The following is a 13,700-nucleotide window of genomic DNA, read 5'->3' as shown; positions in this document are numbered from 1 at the left end:
ATATATCCATCCAGGCATTAGCATTAGAAAGAAAGAAACGGTGGAAATGAGAGGAGAGGAGAGATTGTTTGGCTGCCATCTTAACTGAGTGTGCCTAGCCAAGCCCAGCCAGGAGAAAATATAAACCCCAGAGAATAAGGCTTATTTTGACTGGTGGCCAGTTAGGGGATAAGAAGCTACAAGGGTGTGTGCGTGTATACACTTTTGTGTGTGTGTGGAGAGAGGTGTGTGAATCATTGAGCATGCATGCCATAAAAGTAGCCACCCGTCTCAGGTGTATATGTGTGTCCAAATCTGCATCTAAAGCCTTTTCCACTCACTCCTCCATTTCCATAAGGATAAATGTCATTAGCCAGGCAGCTAGCGGCAAGACGCTACTTTTCTCAGAGTAAGTGTGAGGGGTGACTTTGTCCCTAAGAGAGAGAGTGAGTGAGAGAGAGGTCTGATACACAGACCAGACACAAATCCTCTTACTCGAAAAGAAAGAGAAGGTTTTCGGGTGGCGGCTTAAATCGGCCATTGTGGGTCTACTTTAAGACTTCCTCTGATGCCTTTCTGCCTAGCGCTAATGTAAATAAATGAGCCCCAGTAGGAAACTGAGTAGGAAATGAGGGCAGAAGGTAGAGGGGGATCGTATTCCTTGCTCTGACTATGTAACACACAGCTGGCCTGACTGGTAACAGCACCTTTCATTGTGGATGGGGGTCCGCTGTGTGGGCGATCTTAGTGTGTGGATAGTTACACTATCCTCCAAAGAGGAGAAAAAAGATTAAAGGGAAATTTGTCATAATAATATGGACATCCTGATATGTTTTCCTGGTTGAGTGGTGAAGGCTAGAAGCACTTTCGTGAATTTCCTATTGACAGCTAAATCTCACTACTACACCGCTATCTGTAACAGTACACACTGCACCAGTGATCATCAAGATGAGAGAACACAGTTAGGTTCCCAATCACACCCCACCTACAGAAAGTGTTCCTTTTTCCTCAACTACTACAAACACAACATAGCCCATATTGAGCCATAACAACAAACAACAGTTAAGACAATAGCTTCATTGCATTTATGATGGTACCCCATAAAGGCATGGTCACACCAGAGGCACGTGCAGTAAGTGTGAATACTAAACCATGGAAATTATCCAAGGATTTGCTCACAGAGGGGCCGTAAAGCCATGCTTATGTTTATGTTGCCCTAAATTACTTGCTGCTGGTTGCAGCTCTCATTTGATTAAGAATTTTTTTCCCCTCCTAAACTAATTTTCAGTAGTTGTAATCAAAGAAATGTTAAGGAATGCTGGGATAGGTTCCAGGCATGGATGGATGGCACTGACTAAACCTAAGCAAGTAATTAGCATCTGAAACCTACCATACTAAATTACTGACAAAAAAGGTGATGTCGAAGTGGTTCCAGATACTCTTATGCTCATCTTTTGATGGAAGGTCTGGTCCAAGGTCAGATGATTGTGAGGTTTTTGTTCTTCCTCACTGTGAAAATGACGATAAATGTGAGTTCCTATGCCTTAAAAAATGTTATTAAAGGGGTAAAAATATAATGAGAAGCAACCAAGGGTTTGACCAAGCAGCTGTGACAAGTTAGGAGTGAGAATATGTTGCTCCGTTTGCTATTTACCATGAGATAAATTTGAACTCATTCGTGGATTAAGATTTGACTAAGTCATGGCTGAGAAATTTGGCAATGAAATTTACCCAATTCTATAGATTTAAGGACTTTAAGTCTTCATTAAGTGGTCCTCCTATAAATTGATCAAATTATAGCTGAACATGTAGGCCAACATACAGTACAAAACTGCAAAACACCTTGTTTCTTTATATTTTGCAAGGGAAATGGCAAACAGGTGTAACAATCTAGTGAAATGTACAAACATAGATGGAAATATTGTATATAAGGCAACAACATAATTAATAATGTGTATGTGTTAGTCCCCATAGGGAAATAGTTCAACAAACAATGTGAATGAAGCTGAAAGGCCATATTTGGTATGACCACCTTTATTCTTCAACTGAACTCTCTAAGGGAAACTTTCTTGTAAGTTGATGATTGAGCATGCATCAAGACTTTCTTGTCATTTCTTTATAATGGATTGCATTTATATAGGCACCCAAAGTGCTTTACAATTCCACTATTCATTCACACACTGGTGCAAGCAAACCATAGTTGTAGCCACAGCTGCCCTGGGGCAGACTGACAGAAGCGAGGCTGCCATATCGCGCCATCGCGCCTACTGGCCAACACCAGTAGGTGGTAGGTTAAAGTGCCCAAGGACACAACGACCAGGACAGAGAAAGCTGGGGTATCCAACCGGCAACCATCCGGTTACAGATGAGCTTCCCAACCCCCTGAACCACGGTCGCTTTAAGAACTTTAAAGACTTTAAGAAGTTGTTAGGAATAGCTCTCCAAGCTTCTTGAAGGATATTCAAAGCTCTTCTTTGGATGTTGGCAGCTTTTTGTTCTGTTCTCTGTCAAGATGATCCCACATCGAGGTCTGGGCTCTGGGAAGGCCAATCCATGACTTCCCCATTGTGTTTTTTTTTTAGCTTTAAAGGGTTTGGATGAGGTTTGGATAACCTTTTTCCTTTAATAAATCAAATCATTTACAAACTCATTTTTGTATTTACTTTGTTTATCTTTGTGTAAAATTACAATTTTGTTTGATGATGTGAATCATGTAAATGTGATAAACATGCAAAAAAGAAAGTGGGTACACTCTTTCTCACATCATTGCATGGCAGGTTTTGAGCCAATAGCTCTTTGGCTAAATCACCCTGTTCACCTTGTTGCAAAAATACACTTTTATGTCTGTCAAACTGGGTTTTTTCCCCACAGATACAACCAAAGAAATTGGAACAAATTCTGTGTTTTTGTAACAGGCTTCTAGTAAAAAAGTAAAACTTTGAAAGACCTTCAGAAATGCCTGGGGAACGAGACTACTACTAGCTACTAACTACACGGCTACATCTGGCCAATAATCAACCATCTGAACTTTTGCACTGTACATCGAACCTTGTTACCTCTTGGGAATTATGAATATTGTGTGTCCAACATTTTAATCAAAATATAGCTTTAGATATCTTTTCTTTAACTCTGAAACAATATTGGTCTTCAGAAAAGTAATCCGTTTTAATCAGCGTAATATATGCGGTGAAGAAGTGTACAATCAGACATCCCAAGATATTTCTAGAGGTTTATTCAACACCACTGTCCTTTGGGGTGACCCAGTGACATCATATATTCCCTTATTAAAACTGCTCTGCTCTGACTTTAGTGCAAACACTACATAAACAGCCTAATCACCGCCGCCGTGGACGCAAGTGTAGCTGTAGGGCTCGCATCATCGCACACACAGAGACCATCATGTACTGCAATCATACCACTGTACCATATTCATATTACAAACACACACAGTGATGTGCGATGATAAACCACATGCCACAGACAGGGAGGGAGGATCAATGAGCTTAATAGAAAGTGACATAAAACAATACCAGATGGCCAATCAGCACTCAGCAGAAGTTGAATGATACCATGAGAAACAAGCAGCACAGCGTTGTCCTCATTTTTGCTTTATAGTATTAGCTCTCATTGGTCATGGCATTTAAAAACCAAACATCTAAAATCTATAAATGTCTAACTGAACAACTAGCCACCTATCCCAGCCATTCACTGTCTTTCAGTGGCCTATTGCTACTCTTATCGCATGTGTAGAGGCAAGCTATAGTTCAATCTGACTAGAATAAAAAACACTGTACTTATATACTTTTAAAACCACATCATAAAATGTTCATCTGTTAAAAACTTGCAGGAATTATTCATAACACACTGTCTCACCTCTATTAGGTTAAAATTCGGGAAGTCAAAGTTAAAAGTTTTTGTTAAATTTTTTATTCACATACTTCAAAATGTCCACCGAATTTGTCAGCCTCTCTATTCATGCAATTTCTTAACCATCACCCCTGCTGTCTTAGACAGGGCTCACATTTGTACCTGATCTATTTTGATTTGGAGGATAACGTAGCAAGTATGTCTTTGGTATTAAACCAGTGTATCCAGAGTGCACAGAGAATAGGGAGGACACGCAAACTCAATCCAGAAACTGAGAAACACAGAGTTTTATGATTACATGACAGCATGTCAGTTCAGACCAGTAAGCAACCAACTCATGTATTGCTGCTATGCTACAGTTACATTTTAGACTGGATAATACAGACTTTGAAAACAATCTTATTGTGAACATAACTGTTTCCCAAATACTAACAATGTCATAACAAAATTAAGTCAAAATGAAAGTTACAATTAAATATAGCTGTGCTAAATACAGTTTTCAATCTGAACTCCATTAACAAGTTCTGTTACATCTCAACACTAGCTGGATAAATGTATGAAGTAATGCAGCGCTAACGCATTAACGAGCATCATTTTAATGAGATTAAAGCTGACAGCACTAGTATAAAGTCATCGTCATGGACATCAAGGACTGGATCAGAACCAGATACTTACTTTGATGTAAGTTGAGTGGAGGAGAATGGATAGACGGACGGATGAAGTTCTTTCTTCAGACAACTGTTGGACAACTATGTAAGCAGTTGTACAAGTTTTACCATTAGAAAATTCACAACTTGTTGAACCTTTGCCTTATTCTAAAGATATCAGCCACTCGACGCCGAGCTTTAGATTGACACAGCAAAGCCTCTTCACTGTTGTACTGTAGTGTAGCCTCTCGTGGTATATTCCTGAAATATACAGTGAAAAGTGAAGGAGATGACATATGATAAGAGCTGTGAGACAGGTCTAAATTTGTGGCATTGAAGTTTAGACTTGTGAGCCAGCTGAACGCCCCGCCAACAGCCAAAGTTTTTGGGGTAAAGATGTTTTATAAATGCTTTCTAGAAGATTCCTCTTCAGCTGTCAATGTTGTCAACCTTACATTTGCTTTCTGCAATTTCTCTTTTGTTCCCGTCATGCACCGACAGCAAACCTCTGGAAATGAGTGGGGATTCATTGCCCTTTTAGAAATTCTGACAAACAACTACTCAGCCTTACAGAGCCCAGCTATGGCCTGTTGAGTAAAGCAACTTCATAGCCATTATAATGTGGATACGCCATTCATTTTAGAGGCGAGTATGTTTGCTTGCCGCCGTCTTTCTCTCTGTCAGTCCCCCTCTCTCTTCTCTCTCTTTCAGCCCCCTCATGTCAGTGAGGTTCACATCATCCTCGTTAAGCGTTTGTCTCCAGTCTAACTCACAGATGATTATTCATTTAGCCGCCTTAGACAGCTCCCGTCAGCTACAAGGACTCCGCTCATCCACCAAGGGACAAATCAACACTCGTTTTTTTTTTTTCTCGTTCTCCTCCTCCTCCTTAGTTCTTTCTCCACTTCCCGTCTCTCTCCTGGGCTATTACACTGAGTGTTATGTTTACTATAACCCACATGCTTGTTAATTATAAATCACTGGGTCCTCTTACGTTCTATTAATTGGTACCTCCTCTCTCAGTCTATGCAGGAGCACTGGCAAATAAATTCAGGTAAGGCTTCATTAAGTGGCACTCTCACAACAGATCTTGACACACGGTACGGAGGCAATAAAACAAGGCTGTTTGGAGGGGTGGAAGGTTTTCAACAACTGTAATCAGTGTTTTACAGTAGTCGGCGGCACAATCTGCAAAGTGCCAGGCCTGCTACTCCCTGTAGGACCAAGAAAAGGAGTCAGCACTGGAGAAAGCGACGAACTGCGATACAGCCGTGGCACAGTTTGACTTGAGTTCATCTGACCATTTTCAAAAGAATACGCAAGAGTACTTTTTCAGTCATCAAAGGCAGTTCATCAAAGCCACCAACTTATTTCTGATGCAGCTGTTGTTTGACCTAGAAAGGTGTTGGAGAGTATTCAAAGTTTAATGACAGAGGGGAATTGATGCCATATTGATGCTAAATATTAAATATGAGCGTCTTTTGCATAGGGCAAACTTTAAAGTAATACTGATGCAAGACTCTTCCAGTGCTTTTGTTTGTTTGTTTGTTTGTTTGTTTCATCATTACAATATTGAGCATGTTCAGGTTATCCAGAATCATTTCATGGTGGTTGTGCTAACCTTGTCTCTGAATGACTAAATCACAAAGTTTATTTGGCATAAACCAGGCAAGTGGTGAACGACCTAGGGTTAAGGTTAGAATGCATTTCCTCTCATGGGCTACAAAGATAGAAACTACGAGATGTTACCTTTCAAATCAAATATTTTAATTGAGCTTAACCTTAGAGTTTTTCTGTTATAAACTTTATATTTAGGTATTGCAAAGAAGAAGAAAAAGGTAAATGCAAAACTAACCAAAATCCCCAACACTGAACTTGTCACTAGATGGACGTTAAAGCTCCTTTTCCATTTTAGCTACTAGTCATTATAGCAACATGGCCAGGCATCCCGTGACATAATTAGTGTGCGACAAGAAAGCTACAACCACGGTGGACGTCGAGGCGACGATATACCTGCTACTTGGTCCGTAGCTTTTTGTCAGACTCCGTTTTCAAAAATGGCAGTTTTGACGTAACAAGACGCTCGTATGACTCATCAAGTGACACCACCGACAACGTCGCATTTTAGTAGCTGCTTGGATTGCTTTGCAACCCTGCTGAACAGGTACTATTTTTGTACCTGGTACCAGGTACTATGATCTAATGGAAAACTCTAAATACCATAGTGAGTTGATCTGAGTTGGTACTAATGGAAAAGGGGCATAAGAGATTAATTAGCAAGCCGATCAATTACTACATCATTTATTAACGATATTAAAAAGAGGATAAGATGCATAATGATCTTTCAGATTTTGCGCTGCATGTTACCTGATTGATTGATCTATCACACCATACATTCAATATTCTGTAGTAATTTATTAGAACGGCACATTCAATATCAAGGGACATAGGTGAACAAAAATGAACATCCATTTTTCAATGCCCCGCTATTTCCACGGCATTGAATAATGTTTTGTCAAAGCCATCATTATCTCACATTTACGCACAAGGTGTCCTTTTGCTGTGCTGCATGATGCGCCAAGCTCTGGCAATAGTGAGATCCACCTGGCACAACTAGTCATTTTTGCAGGGGTCAAGGGTGTGTGAGGTCAGGTTTAACCCTAAACCGTCTTTCCCTACTCCTGACCAAACACTTTTTAGTGCCTAAGCTAACCAGGTAGTTTAGTGCTTAAATTAAATAGTAAATGGACTGTCTCTTATGTAGCCAATTTCTAATCTATTTAAAGTCAAGTTTGACTTGACTTCGACTTGACTGACTAGCCCTTTTCTAATCTACTTGAGCACTCAAATTAACTTTAACAGAAGTATGTAAAGCTAATGACAGGACACCTTCACCTGCAAATACAGTAAGTTGTTATTTATTGTTCTGGAACTTGAGCTGAGCAGGAATCCACGGTCTAGATCCACAGGAGAAACCCTGAGCAGGGGGCCTATTGGGCAATCGTGGCTCAGGAGCAGTTCGTCTTGTAATCGGAAGGTTGCCAGTTCGAGCCCCGGCTCCGACAGTCTCGGTCGTTGTGTCCTTGGGCAAGACACTTCACCCGTTGCCTACTGGTGGTGGCGCCAGTGTCCGGCAGCCTCGCCTCTGTTAGTGCGCCCCAGGGCAGCTGTGGCTACAATGTAGCTTGCTATCACCAGTGTGTGAATGTAGTGTAAAGCGCTTTGGGGTCCTTAGGGACTAAGTAAAGTGCTGTACAAATACAGGCCATTTACCGATTTTTTCAATCCAGATATGAGTCAAAATGAGAGAGAATGTTTTTTGGGGCAGTTTTTGACTTGTTGACTCAATAAGTAAATTTTCATTCAAGTGTGTGAGCATCTGATCCTGGTATCCAGTTCTTGTAATATATCCACAAACCTGCCATTCTTCAACCGTAAGCCTCCTTCAGGCCAACTGTGACATTCCATACTAAAAGAAATGTCAGACCACTACGTACAACGATGCCTGATTGTGGTGTTTACTTTAATTATAAGAAACAAAATAACAAATCGTGTGTAATCACCTGTAGTTTTGAACTTGTAATTTGACAAAATATTTTCCAGACTGGATAATTCATGCAGAAATGCAAAGAGTCAGACGTGCACGGAAGCACAAAGAGACAAAGCGGTCTCAGAGATAGAGCAACTGAGGGTTTGCTCATGGACCTGAAATGACTGGGTACAGTATCACGCCAGAGAGCTCCATTAGAGATAATTGGATGGATTTCATATTAATATATGCTCTGTCATTTAGCATTGCACACAGGCTTAACCTCTGCGAGGGATTTCATCCCCTGCCAAGTCCTGCAATCATACACTTCACACTGATCATAATGGTTGGAATACTGTTCCAAAGCAGGCAGAATGTTAAAGAAGTGTTGGGGAAAAAAAACTGGAAAAAAGGGGAAAAAACATGTTTCTTTTAATACCTTTTGCACTGACTTATTTAATCTTCTAAATTTAATTGCAGCATTGTTGTTACATTTCAAAGACACTGGTGTACAGGTGGACACATTGACATCTCACTGCTGCCTCTGATCTACAAAGTCATCTTTCCTCTAAAATTTTATTTAACATATATTCTTATGTAACATTTATTTATGTGAATATATGTTATATATGACCTAATAAAGATTAATAACATTATAAGCTGGTATTATTAGCTTTTAACAATTGTTACTTAATATACTGTTTCATAATGTTAATAAAATCTTTGCGATTCTTATTAGCTTTTTTAAATCAATGTAAAGTTCAGCTAGTGTGCCCGTTATGTCTTTGCTAAACTTTGTCGAGCTTAATTTTTTTATTAGGATTGACATGAATTAACAGCTTTTTGCAGCATGCAGATCTAAAGTGGGAACATTGCTTTATATAATAAATATAATATAATAAATATTATCTGTTCTGTCACAGCTCCCTCATCTAGAATTGATGGTTATTAACAAGTAATTTTTATGAGAGCTTAAGCAAGTCTAATCATAGTATAAATATTTTTCAGACACACACACACACACACACACACACACACACACACACACACACACACACACACACACACACACACACACACACACACACAAACACAAAAGTACTGAAAGTGGAAAATGTTAACTTTAAAATAAAGTCACATACATTTATTTTGGGCATTGCAAACACATTTTTATTTGAGTGCTCCAAATAGGTAAAAACTTTGTTAATAAAAAATGAATAAATAAATAAATAAATAAATCCTCTCTCTACCTTCAGTTCCAGGTGGATCTGGAAATTAAAAATAATTGACAAAGGACAACAAAACTGAAAAAAAAGAATTTAAAAGATAAATTTAATAATTCAGTAGAATTGTCAAATGCCAGTGTTTTTCTCTGAGTTTGAAGTCAAACATTAACACTTTTGATTTCTTTTCCACATTCACAGTAATCAAAACCAATTCCTTTTTCCACTAGAATCCACTAGACGCTTCTTTTGTCACAGTGAAATGCCACGCAGTAACAAAACTACCTAAGTGATTATGCAAATGTGGGCTAGTAATTTAAACTGTCTGTGATAAAGATATCTTCCTCCTATGGGCATTTATGAGGAAAAAAACACACAAAGTTTAAGCCAAGATTTATTTGGGTGGAAAAGAGAATGTTTCTTTGATCATGGCTTGAGTGTCAGGGTTAATTACACAGGTTGCAGAGGCTAATGCTTAATCCTATTTCTAGCCTTTTTAGCATCTACCCTCACCAACAGCAACACCTGCTTAGAACAGCATTTCAACTCAGTGACACCCCACAAAATGTCTCCAGTACACCGGGAAGTCAGCAGTGGCTCTCCCTAAATTGGCAGGGGCAAAAGAGGCCGGAACAGTAATAGGAAGATCCTCTTCAAAAAGCCCCTTCACCTTTTTTTCCCTCTCACTCTCCCTCTTCCTCCTCCTGTTTTGCTCATCAGAGAGAAATCTCTTTCAACTAGCCGAGAAGGTTTTGGACAACTGTGCAGTCTGACATAATTATCAGTGGCTTGGCTTTAATCACACTCTCCTCGGACTCCTCAGCGCACATTATCTGACACCAAACACAGACGCTCTTCTGCCTGAAACAGGCCAATTTAGCCTCCTAATGCCACTCAGAAAGCCAGCCGTCACAGACAACTAGAGATGGACAGAGAAAAAGCGGCAGAAAGTGAGAGCGAGGGAGAGGCGAGGCGTAATTATGCACCATATTTTGGCTTTGTTGTTTCCTCCCCCCCTCCCGTTATGCTTTTTTTTTATTCCTTTACTTTGCGCACTTTTAATAAGTCTGAAAAAGTGTCAGTTTGATTCAAGTCTAACAAAGCTGTGGATGATTTATGTCAAAAGGTTGCGGCAGAAAAAAAAGGAGTTAGGCAAGATTTGAGAGACAGTTTCAAGGTAGCAAAGCTTCAATTAACCCGAGTTGCCTGTATAGGATATCATTTGAATGACTGCTGAATTAATAAGTGCTTTTTGAAAATCTCTTGAAATGTGTTCTTGAGATACATCAAATGTAATCAAAGGAAATTAAATTCTTGTACCTGGCTTAGGATAATTTGAGGTCTTTTCAAATCCATGTTGAAGCTCATCAGAACTTGAGCTTCGTACATGAGCTGGAACCGGCTATAATTGTTGTGGAATTTTGCCTTGTTTTGCTTCACAATTACTTACAAGTCTGTAAGTGGCAATTTGGCGACTCTCAGAACTGTGTTTTGGCTCATGATTTGCATGTAGAAGTGAAAATTAGTGGCCACATCCCCAAGAACACTTCCAACCATGATTCTAAAAATAAAAAGGGACCTTCGGCAATGCTTAAACCACAGCTCTAAGAGATGATAATATTTGTTCTGGCTGTCCCTTCTCCATACTCAAATGGGTCAGAGAAAAGAAGGAGTGGGTGGTGGAGTTGTGGGTGGAGCGAAGGGAGATAACTTCAAAGTGATAGAGAGAGAGAGAGAAAGATCACAAACAGTAGCACTTGCTAATGTGTTCCCAGGATGCAGCCATTCCAACCAGACCCCTGGACCTTTGATACCGTCTTTGACAGAACATCCTGCAGAAGAAAAAAAATGAGCCATCACGAGCTATCAGCAGGACGCCGCGCTCTCTTTGGGTAATAGGCAGTGAGCCCGGACAGGGTCGTATTGCTCTTCAACCTCTGAGATACTGAGAAGACGCTTTTGCTTGCACGGCAGATTTTACATAATAGCAATGTTGTAAAATAATATTAAAGAGTGGAAATGGGATGCGACACACAAGAATGAACAAACTGTGATCATAACAATTACGTATTGATGAGTGAGAATGCCATTAACATGGCAGTATCTTACAAAGAATTACTTAAGTTACATCAGTTTTCTACCAGTCAGCATATCAGAGCTGCCTCAGGGGACAGAGGCAAGGTACACCATGGACAGGTCGCCAGTCTATCAGAGATAATGCACACAATTTAAAATTGCTTATTAGCATCAAATATACAGAAAGGACCCATACAGGCACAGGGAGAACATGCAAGAAAAACCAAGTGGATTTGAACTGCGACCTTTTTGCTGTGAGGAAGAAATACCACCCACATTAAATAGCATTTCGTTAAATGATTAAATTAATCTTTGATATTTTATTAAAGTACAACAACAGTTAACTTTGGGTTCAGCTTTTATTACAAAGCCATCCCTCCCTAACTCTGAGAAAGTAGGAAAGGTGCAGTCCTGTGAATCCAAAGAGTTGTGTTTTATTTTTACCAAAAAATAAACTGTTTTTTGGAATGTATTTTTTGTCAGAAAAATTATTCGGCAGTACAGCTTTTCAGTTAAAAGCTGGAATTTCTATAAAAGGCTGGGTGCTAACAGACCCCAAACCCTGACCCTGCATTGGTTCTGACCTGGTGGATATTGAAAGGGTAAAATAAGAATGTTTAAACTCATTTACTGGATTGTGTCCAGTTTCAGCTGTTGCCTAAACTACTTAAACAGATTTTCTTATCCTGTTTCACACTAGTTACTGGGAACATTCCTAAGTACTACTCACACAACACAGAGAAACTGATTAACAATCTGAGTCTATAAGTGGAAGAAAACGGTACTTTGACAGACAGTTGGCATTTGGAATTACAAATATGTTTAAGTGTTTTAAAAAAGTCAGATGCAAAAACACTTTATTTTAGGATAAACACCCTTAAAGTGATTCACACAATTTCATGAGGAATCAAGAGGACCTAGAGATGCTGCACTTGTTCTAAGTTACCCACAGCAGTACATCTGTAGGTTAGAAAGTGAGGAAGAAAATGTAGGCAAAAGAAAATGCAAGCCATGAAAACAAAGGAAGATGTGCTCATCGAACAAGTGAGAAAGGGTAAGAGATCGTCTTTCCACCCAAATGCAGTGGCAGCAGTGACCGCTCTGCCAGCTTGTGCCACATCAGTTTGAGGAGGTCAAGGCATCCCCTGGCAGGCTGCGTCTGGCCTGGTCTCACCACAAGAGGAGTACTGGTCCAGGGCCAAACCTCCAGGCCTGCCGCCTGCTCTCCCAGTAGAGGAACCCACACTTCACTTGCTTTTCACTGGGGGCAAGTCAGGGAACCGCTGGGGCGTGGGCTTCCAGCTCCAGAGCTGCACCCCTTCAAACCAACAGGAAGTGCAGGAGGTGACCCGGACCAGCTCTAACTGTCAACTAGCCAGCCAGAGCACAGGAAAAAGAGAGGTGACAGAGGCCAGGAGGGGAGAGGAGAGGAGAGGGGAGGAGAAGTCGGTGAGGAGAGGAGAAAGATGACAAGAGGTTAGGTGTGAGCTACCCAGGGAGACGTTTGTCCAGCAGCCTTACAGTATGAAGCAGCTCTACTGAGTCGGATGTTCTTACAGTTATCAGTGCAGCCTGCACTTGAGCACAAAGATACAAGAATTTTTCCAAAGATCTACAAGTTAAACATTTAAAACTACATTTACAAAAAATGCTTAAAGTGCCAGTTGTTATTATTCCTGCTTAAATCTACTTAACAAAAGGTATTCCTGCTAACTCCTTGTTTAACCCTTGTGTGGTGTTCATATTTTTGTTACTCAGCCAGTGTTCATGGGTCTGGTGGACCTGCTAGAGTTTTGGCTTTCCAAATTAACACTATCAAACAATTGTATGTTAAATTACTCAACAGATGTTTACTTCATCCCAATTACAAACCATATGAACAGCAAACATGGTTAATTTTTTCCCTTTACCTTTGTTAGATCACATTTATGAATTAATGTGCTTCTCGTTTTGTTTTTTTTTATAAAATGTTATAAAAAAATAAATCAGTTATAATCAAGTGGAGTGAGTGGAAAGACACAACACATTTACACGTGAAGCAATATGTTTCACAACTAAATGGGATCAGCTGCTCATCAATGGTGACATTAGGCCCAGGGTTGTAAAACAGGGAGAGGTGGTGCACCCACTTATCCCACACTGTCCTGATGGCAGCTAGCTTGTCTCTCTGCCGTCGAGCTGGTCTGTTGTCTCGGTTATCAAAACAGATAATCCTGGAAATTGTGTGGAAGTTTTCCAGAGACATTGATGCACGGAAAGGTTTCTGCATCCCACAGGGATTCTGTGGATTCCCCTTTGGACCTGAAAACTCCTGCAAGGATACACTCAAAAAAATAATTCATTGGATGAACTTAATTTCATCTTGCCACCTATATTCCA

This window comes from Rhamphochromis sp. 'chilingali' (genome assembly GCF_963969265.1).
Source record: "Rhamphochromis sp. 'chilingali' genome assembly, chromosome: 20".
Classification (NCBI taxonomy): Eukaryota; Metazoa; Chordata; class Actinopteri; order Cichliformes; family Cichlidae; genus Rhamphochromis; species Rhamphochromis sp. 'chilingali'.
Note: the sequence above shows the minus strand (reverse complement) of the source record.